The sequence below is a fragment of the Alexandromys fortis genome, unplaced genomic scaffold, assembly GCF_014885135.2.
Source record: "Alexandromys fortis isolate MF-2015 unplaced genomic scaffold, M_Fortis_MF-2015_v1.1 scaffold_26, whole genome shotgun sequence".
Taxonomy (NCBI): Eukaryota; Metazoa; Chordata; class Mammalia; order Rodentia; family Cricetidae; genus Alexandromys; species Alexandromys fortis.
In genome coordinates this window covers 6,594,545-6,604,166 of record NW_026067894.1, presented here as the reverse complement: position 1 = coordinate 6,604,166, position 9,622 = coordinate 6,594,545, and positions in this window count along the sequence as shown.

Below are 9,622 nucleotides of genomic sequence, written 5' to 3'. Positions count from 1 at the left end.
CATGAGGATCAAGCTCGGGTTAGCAGGCTTGGCAGCAGGTGCCTTTACCTGCTGAGACACGGTGCCACCCACCTGCTGTGTGCTTGTGTTTTATTTTCCACACGGAAAAAGAGCTGTGGCATGGGGGCTTCCTAGTTCTCTTCGTGGCTTGGTCGTTCCTTTCATTTTAGTGCCGAGCAGTCTTCCATTTTCCGGATGTGGCCCAGTTTTTCCGTCCATTCACCTACTGAAGAGCATCTTGGTTTCTTCCTGGTTTTGACGACTGTGGCTAAAGCTGCTGTAAGCACCCATCAGCGAGTTTGTGTGTGTGTTGGGGGTGTCTAAGCTTTTGACTCTGGGGTGTGTAACAAGGAATGAATGAATGAGTGAGTGAATGAATGAATGGATGAATGAATGAAACAGACTATGGCTGGCATGTATCATCAGCCCAGCATGTAGCAACACATAACAGTACAGATGAACCTGGAAAGTGTTACTGTAAGAGAATAATGATAAAGCCGGGTGGTGGTGGCGCACGCCTTTAATCCCAGCTCTCGGGAGGCAGAGGCAGGTGGATCTCTGTGAGTTCGAGGCCAGCCTGGTCTACAAGAGCTAGTTCCAGGACAGGAACCAAAAAGCTATGGAGAAACCCTGTATCGAAAAAAATAAATAAATAAAATAAAAAAAAAGAGAGAGAGAATGATGATACCACACACGTGCCGATCCAGTGTGCCCATGCCCAGATCAGGCAAACCCAAGTGTGGAAAGCAGACCAGTGGTGGCCAGACACTAGAGAATGAGACGGGCTTGTGAAGGTTCAAATTCCCATGGGGGGGGATGAAATTATTCTACAGCTACTGGTGATGGTTGGATAACCTTTTAGTTAATAAATAAATGCTGTCGATTAGTGCACGTATCAAACCCAGGACCGTGGGCATGACAGCGAGCGCTCTACCTCTGAGCCACATTTCCAGCCACTAATTACTGCATGGGTTAATAGGGGCTGGAGATGTAGCTTCACTGGTAGAGTGTTTGCCTGGCCTGCATGAAGGCCTGGGTCTGATGCCCAGCAGTGCATAGGGTAGGCATGGTTGTCCGCATCTGCAGTCCTAGTCCTTGGGAGGCAGAGGCAGGAGAATGAGGAGTTTGAAGCCAGCCTGGTCTACATAGATAGCTAATGGTCAGACTGAGCTACGGGAGATCCTGTCCTCCCACCAAATACTAAATACTACCTCTAATAACAATAAGTAATTAATTAATTGCCTGGAGAGATGACTCGGTGATTAAGAGTGCTTAATGCTGAGTTTGGTCTGCAGCACTTATCCCAGATGGCTCACACTACCAGATATGATGCCTCTGAAGACACCAATACACACATACTCATGCACACCATACACACACGCACATACTTGCATGCACCCTACACACACACACGCACATGTACACACACACACACACCAAAAGATAAAATCACATTATCTTGAAGTCAGAAGCTGAGGTCCAGTGCGGATGACAGACACGTTTTCTCCACATGACGACTGTTCTTGTGTCACAGGGCTGTCAACAGAACCGTGAGCTAACCGTCCACTCTCAGATCACAGGCTTCCTTAGACGCTCCAAGAGTGTGTGCTAAAACATGAGCCATCTCTGGGATGCTCCTGACTCAGCCAGTGCAGTCTGGGAATTTACATTTCTGGTAATTTCCCCAGTGCTGATGTTTGCGTAAATCCACTTGCAGACAACACTCTAAGTCTGACTGGGGGAGGCCTCAGCGTCCTGTGAATGCACTGCCCTGAGCCCGACAGCCAAACACTCCTGTGTGCTTTCGTCTTGGTTTTCCAGTTAGGGAAACTGAGGCTCAGAGAAGACATTGGCTACTGGTAGTTGAGAGCAGGGCAGGACATGGCAGAGCTGGGACACAAGTCCATGTCTTCTGACTCTGGCTTGAAGACATGTCCCAGGATTGGGGGAGGGAGGGTACCAGCGCTCTGGCCTCACTCCATCCTCCATCTCCCCACCCCCTGCACTCAGTCTGGCTCAGGATGTTTCCCTCCTTTATGCCACTCCCCCTCCCTGTGCTCTCTCTGGAGCAGAGGTACCCCTGCCCGTCCCCACAGGAATCCCCCACACACACTCTGTGACCCTTAACTTTGTCAGCTTGCCTCAACATAGAATCACCTGCAAAGAGTCTCAGTGAGGGACTGTCTACATTGTCCTATCTGTCTTGTCTTGGGGGATTGTGGGCATGTCTGTGGGGAATTGTCTTAATTAAAATGATTGCCGTAGAGAAAGACCCAGCCCACTGTGGGTGGCACCATTCTCTAGTCAGGAGGTCCCGAACTGTAAGAGTGAAGAAATCAGACGGCGCCCCGGCCAGCAAGTGACCTTGCCTGCATTCGTTACTCTGGGCTCTTGACTAGACGTGTCCAGGTATTTAACATTCCTGATTTGACGTCTCCACAATGATAGACAAAGCCTGGAATTGTAAACTGAAGTAGCCCCGTTCTCCCCAAGCTGCTTTATCAGGACATCTTATCACAGCCACAGAAGTGGAACTAGGGTACCACTCAACCTGAGAGTCTGGCCTGCATCCCGGAAGGGGGACCAAGTCACAGAAGACATGATTCTGAGGTCTCCCAAGGTATCATTTAGAAACAGTCAGAGCTGGGTATGATGGCCCATAACTGAAGCCCTAGGAAGATTGAGGATCATGAATTCAATGCCTACCTGGGTAACATGAACAGACCCTGTCTCAAATATTAAAATCAATTCATGACTATCATAGTGAGTTCCATGGCGCTTGTTCCAGGTCATATTACATCATTGGCTTCTAGTTGCTGTCGTGAGTACAGAAAGTGGCCCTCCCCAAGCCAGCCTTATCCAGCAAACGCATGTGTTCCTGGCTGCAGATCTTGCCTGGCTCTTGACCTGTTTGAGACATACTTGGCTTTGGGGATACAATTTGGAGTTTAAACCCAGTTGTAGGGGCTCCCAGGTGACAAAGGTACCTCTGGACTGGAACCATCATTGCAAATGGTGTCCAGGCCGTATTCCAAGACCACTGTGCATAGAAGGCAAGGCACAGACCACACTGCCTGCAGCAGCTTGATTCCGCGGCTGTGGGGAGATTCTGAATTATCCCTGTCTTCTTGCTATAAACCAAGATGGTAGCAAAGACAGGTCCAGCTCAGCTGGTGGAGGGGAGGAGACCAGGGAAGGCGCTAGCCAGGAGAACCTGGGTCTGGCCACTTTGTGAGGCTCAGCCTTCCAAATGTATAGCTTCTCAAGGCCCCGTTTCCTGTATGATAAACACAATGTTCAATGGTGAGACACTGTGTTTGGGTATCTCTGAGAGACTGGGTTTGTCCTGTTTTAGTATTTCTGGAATTGGGTGTGTCCCACCGCAGCTCTGGCCGGGCTCTCTCGCTGCCTGCCTATGCTGAACATCACAACTTGTAGGGGACTCTGTGGCTTGGTGAACCCTCAGAGACAATGGAGGAGTGTTCCTTCAAGTCCTAGGAACCAAACCGTTGTGGGCGCAGGGTGGAGGAGGTGGTGAAGCAGGCGGGCTCAGTGGCATTCCTCACCGGGGAGTCGCAGACACTGGCCACACAATGGCCCAGCTTGTGCCAGCGGATCTCTGCCATCTGGGGACTCGGTAAAAAGCGCCGTGTTCAAGTTCAGTTTGGTGACCCATCCCTGCAATCCCGGGACTCTGGGCAGGAGAATCAGGAGTTCAAGGCCAGCCTCAGTTACGGATGGAGTTTGAGGTCAACCTGGGCTACATGAGACTACCTCTCAAAACTAGAGCAAACCAAAGCTTCCTAAGTAGGGATGGGTGGTGGAGCAGCGTCTGCCGGCTGTGAGCCAACAGCTCTCTCCTGACACAATCGGAGTTACACTCCTTGGTGAACTGATGAACTAGTAAGCTGGACAACAAAACCCCTGAATTGTGATGTCAACAAAACCCCTGAATTGTGATGTTTGCTAATTCCCATGGTGTAAACACTACACACACTGCTTATAAACCTCAAAGAACTCTTATGAGTAGGATAAAAAGTTCTAAGTTATAAAGAATTGTAATTTTATTGACAGCATTTTTACTTCCTAGGGCATGTGAAGCAGAAGTCTATCTACTTTGTGGAGGGGGCTCAAGACAGGGTTTCTCTGTGGCTTTGGAGCCCGTCCTGGCACTAGCTCTTGTAGACCAGGCTGGCCTCGAACTCACAGAGATCCTCCTGCCTCTGCCTCCCAAGTGCTGGAATTAAAGGCCTGCGCCACCACCGCCCACCTGAGGTCTGTCTACTTTGAATGATGTCACAGATCTGTTCAAATAGAACCACAAACCCCTTTAAAGTGCTTTTTTTGTTTGTTTGTTTTGTTTTTGCTCTCAAGATCTGGGTAGAACACTGGGCCAAGAGGTAAAACTGTAAGACAGGTTCCAGGTGTGCAGTGCTGTGTGACATTAAGCAAGTCAGTTACCCTCTCTGAACCTCAGTTTCCCTACTTCCACAATAGGGGTAGCACTATCCTCTGCCCTAGAGGGCTTTGGTAAAGGTTCTGTGAGACCCCAACGGTTGGTCATACACCGTTGCCATGGCCTCTGCCCCCCCTTCCAAGCACCATGCAAATGAAAACGTGCTCTGAAAGTATGGAAAGATCACAAGACACAGACGCAGAAGCGACAACCAGACGGCGACTGGACATGTCACCCGCGGCCGAGGTAGGAGACACCCTGAGAACAGTGTGGCAGGCTCGAGTCCACTTCCACATGTGGGAACATCTGTCCTGTGGTCAGACCTGCCATCCTGCCCTGGCGTCTTGCTCACTCAGAATGGAGAAGTGGCTGTGGAAGTGATTTCTGTCTGCAGTGGGCTGACGTAGACCCTGGGACCTAGGAACCAGGCTCCAGCAGCCTAACTGGAAAGGGCTCCTGGGGGCTCACCCTGCTGTGCAGCTGGGTGGGAGGAAGAGCGTGTGGTTGAGCAACATGACTTTCCCAGGCAGACCCCGACCTGAGCTCTGCCACGCTGACTAGCCATGCTGACTGGCCACGCTGCCTCCGCAGGCTCGTCTTCAGCCATTGGGCTCCGGAGACCAATTCCAGCAGACGTGGCTTACGCAGTACTCAGCAGCCCCCACACTGTGGGTGCCTGCACTGGTTTAAATGCGAGGCAGCAGAGTCGAGTTCCCTAAACGCCACACCCTACACGATGGACCAGGAAATTCACACAAATACAGCATAGGTGCTCAGTAAAGACGGAAGCCTGGTGCCGGGAAAGAGCGCCGGGTACTGTGGCTCAGCACGGGTTGCAAGCTTCCTGGGAGCACCCATCTCCTGTGAGGAGGTGAGGATTAGCAGGGTGCAGGAGAATGGGCTCATGCTGGCTGGTGACACCCGTTGCTCCGAAGGCAAGCCCGGCTTTAGGTTGGGGACTACATAGAGGTTCACGCTTGCCCACCACGGTAGCCAAATCCTCCCGCTCTGCTGATTTGGTCTGTACTCGATGGACCTTAGCTGCTGCCTTTAGAGTCAGGAGACTGAGCATCCCCGTGTCCAAAGCTTAACCGGAAATCACCATGACAACGCTGGACTCCAACACTGGCGCTCCTCCTGTGCCACAGGGTCTGACTGCATGCTGCCTTTCCTGGGCTTGCTTTCATCTGCATGAAGAGAAAAGCTGGAGTATCCTGCCTCAGCAGGTCCCCAGAAGCAGCTGTGTCTCCTCTGTGTATGTTCCATGTCCCGCCAAACAAGCTTCCGATGACTCTGGGCTCTGCTAACGCCATCACCTCTCCTGGCCCTTCCATCCTCAGGATGGTGGCCATTCCCCTCAGTGTTCTGTCTCAAGGTTCACTCATTATCTCCTGGTTTAATTGGCCTAAGCTCCCCCATATCCTGTGTAACTAACCCTCTGTATTAAGTCCCTTTGTCTATCCAGAGACAGGAGTGCTTCCGACTGGGTAGTGGTGGCACACACTTTTAATCTCAGTACTCAGGAGGCAGAGGCAGGTGGATCTCCAAGTTTAAGGCCAGCCTGGTCTACAGATTGAGTTCCAGGACAACAAGGACTGTTATGTTAGGGAAACCCTGTCTCAGAAAGAAAAACAAACAAGCATACAACAAGCAAAAGGATAGCTTCTGTTTCCTTGCTTGGATTCAGAAGAACACCAGCCCCTCCTGATGCTGTGGACAGATGGCTGACCTGAAATACCCTTCACAAGCCTGAGTCTCTGGGTTTAACCTTAGGTAAGGGCATCAGTATGCCCGCCTATGTAAATGCCAGCTTCCGGGAGATAGCCATCAGATACACCAGCTCTGCCCAGACTGGCAAAGGTCAGCAGCAGAAGCTGCCTCCTCCGAAAGAGGGAAGAGGCTCAGGGGAGCCCCAGCAGGAAGAACTAACTCTCCAGAGTGCTGGGGACAGTCCCTTGTCCCACAGTTTTGCAGACTGATTTCCACATGCAAGCCTCCCAAGGCCTCCGAAAGCCCTGGGGGCAGGCAACTGCCATCACCCCCCCCCCCATTTAAGAGTGAGGAAATTGAAGGAAGGAGCGTCTCCACAGACAGTCAACCGGATAGGGGCACAGATGATCTTGGGCTTCCAGCTCCCCACTGGGACTCTGTCCGCTGGGACACTCAGAAATGGGGTACTCAGTGCTTAGTGAGACTGGGTAAACATGGGCCTCTGTAGGATGTCTTGGCAAAGGCCAGCAAATCTACACTCAGGCAGCTAAGGCCTAGTGAGCCCACACTGGGGGAGCCACCATTTAACAATGTCCCCATATAGAGTCAAGGTTACTGATACTCACAGCAACCTCCTTGAAAGGGAAGTTCTAAAGAAATGTATGCCTCTCAACAGGCTGCTGACTGGGAAGCAGGGAGCATCCAGCCTTGTGCTCACGGGCAGCTGGTGGGCCAGTCTGTCATGGCCATAGCAGGTGCAAGCAGAAAACCTCCACAGTGTGGTGGTCTGGTTGACCATCCTCCCATAGGCTCAGATGCTTGAACACTTGGTCCCCAGTTAGTGGCATTGTTTGGGGAAGTTTAGGTGGTGTGCTCTTGTTGGAGGGTATAGGTCACTGAAGGCGGAGTTTGAGGTTTAGAAGCCCTAAGCCAGCCCCAGTGCACTCTCTCTGCTTCCTGCTGTAGATGGCATAAGTAGCTTTGAAGGGTAGGGGATGGGGTGCCCACTGGGGGAGATCAACCAGGGGAAGGACACTGCCAGGAGTGATGAGGTGGAGGGGTGGATCGGAGAGCATACAGGTGGATTCTTTGATCTCTAAGGGTTCCTTTCACCTGAGTTTATAACCCATGGCCACAGGACTCACTCAGGACAAGGACTTTTCTATTGCTGTGATAAAACACGATGATCAAAGCAACTTATAAAAGAAAACATTTCACTGGGCTTGCAAGTTCCAGGGAGCGAGAGTCTGCGAAGGGGATCACAGGCATGGCGGCAGGAGCACCAGCAGGCAGAAGGCAGAGAGCATACTGGGAATGGTACAAAAGCATTGACATGCCACACCTCCTCCAATAAGGCCACACCTCCTCTAACAAAGCCACACCTCCTCTAACAAGGCCATACCTCCTCCAACAAGGCCACACCTTCTCCAACAAGGCCATACCTCCTCCAACAAGGCCACACCTCCTCCCACAAGGCCACACCTCCTCTCACAAGGCCACACCTCCTCTAACAAGGCCACACCTTCTCCAACAAGGCCATACCTCCTCCAACAAGGCCACACCTTCTCCAACAAGGGCACACCTCCTCTAACAAGGCCACACCTCCTCCAACAAGGCCGACCCTCCCTATCCTTCCCAGACTGTTTCACCCTCTGAAAACCAAATTTCCAAGCGTGAGCCTATGGTGCATTCTCATTCTAACCAGCATGAGGACAGTCTCAGTAACGGCCCCCAGTGGCTGAATCTCCACTGTTGTCACACTGAGGGTCCTTAAGGTGGTATCATACCTCACAGCAATGCTGAACCAAGGGGCCTGACTCTGGCCAAGTCACAAATAAGAAAAGAATATGGGAGGCTGAGATTCCAGAAGATTCCATCAGACCCCACTGCTGGGGGGATAGTGGGCAGCTCCAACCCCATCCTGAAATACCATAAGATCACAGCTGTCTGTTGTATGCATCTTCTAAGCTGGTCACGTAATCCCCCACAGGACATGTGGACAGGATTTCTCAGTAGGACATAAGCTCCGGCCTGGGGAGCAGAGTCCTCCATCTCCTGATGCATGAATCATAGGTTCTCTTCACAGTTACTCTGAGGAAGCCAACTGCTGTGCCTTGTAAAACAGAGACTGAGCGTTCCTTTCCCTGGCACCTCGCAACCTCGGCTACAAGGTCTCAGTCACACTGTAGTGTGGGCTGTTGATCCCCGCAGCCTCTAGAATCATCAGCCTAAGACACCGTCTCTGTAAGCTACCCAGCCTGTGACTCTCAGTCACAGCCAGGACAGTCACCCCATCAGGGTCTTGCAATGCCTCTGCCACATGTTTTAGCATTCTGTTCTATCCTGTTCAAAGAAAAATAAGTCCTGTTTCTCCTGGGTGGTGCACACCTTTAATCCCAGCACTTTGGGAGGCAGAGGTAGGTGGATCTCTGAGTTTGAGGCCAGGCTGGTCTACACAGAGAATTTCTGGACAGCTTGGAGCTATGAAGAGAGACCCTGTCTCCAAAACAAACAATAATAAAAATTAAACCCCAAGAATGGTATGTCAAGGAAAGCAGTTGAGCCCAGGCTCCTTGCCCTGGCTTCTCCATCAGTTAGCACGCAGGTGAGGACATCTTCACACGTGCGTGTTGCTGTCCCTGTTCTCATCCCGTCCCCTTCCGCTCATCCCTCTCCATGTCTCTGCACCTCCGGCTAGTTCCCTTCCTTCCCGGACGGTCCTCTCTTCTTCACTATCCCTGCTGCTCCAGTCCTCTCTTTCCCTCCCAGAAGATCTCCTTCTCCTCCTCCCAGGGTCCCCTTTTTAGCTCCATGGCCTACACACACACACACGCACACACATACACACACACCTCTATGCGCACACACACGTAATTTGAAGCCTAGGCTGCACGTGTGAGAGAATCATGTGACATTTATCTGTGTGTGACTTATTTCACTGTGACACACAATTCCAGTTCCACGCAGCTCCCAGCAGAGGCTTCGTTTCCATTCCGGATTTCACTTCCTTTACAGCTGCACAGACGTCCGTGGTGTGTCTGGACAGACGGCTCAGACCATGCAGGGCTCGCTGCATAAGCATGAGGATGCCCAGAGACCCCATAAAAAGCCAGGCGTGGTGGTGTGGGCCAGAAGAGGGTACCGGATCCCCTAGAAGCAGAATTATAGATAATTGTGAGGTGCCTAGTGTGGGTGCCGGGAACTGAACCCGCTGGGCTACCCCTCCAGCCCCGTGGAAGGGCCTTATCGCTACACAGTCAGTAGCTTGGAAAACAAACATACGTATTTTTTTTTTGTTGTTACTAAAAAAAGGAATAAAACAAAACAAAACAAAAGAAGCAAACCCAGAGGAGTCTATGGAAGTTAAAAAAAAGGGGGGGGGCACATGGATAGGAGAAGCAAGGTGACGTCAGATTCTATCCCAGAGCCCCAGATACCAGGTCCTAGGTGAAGCAA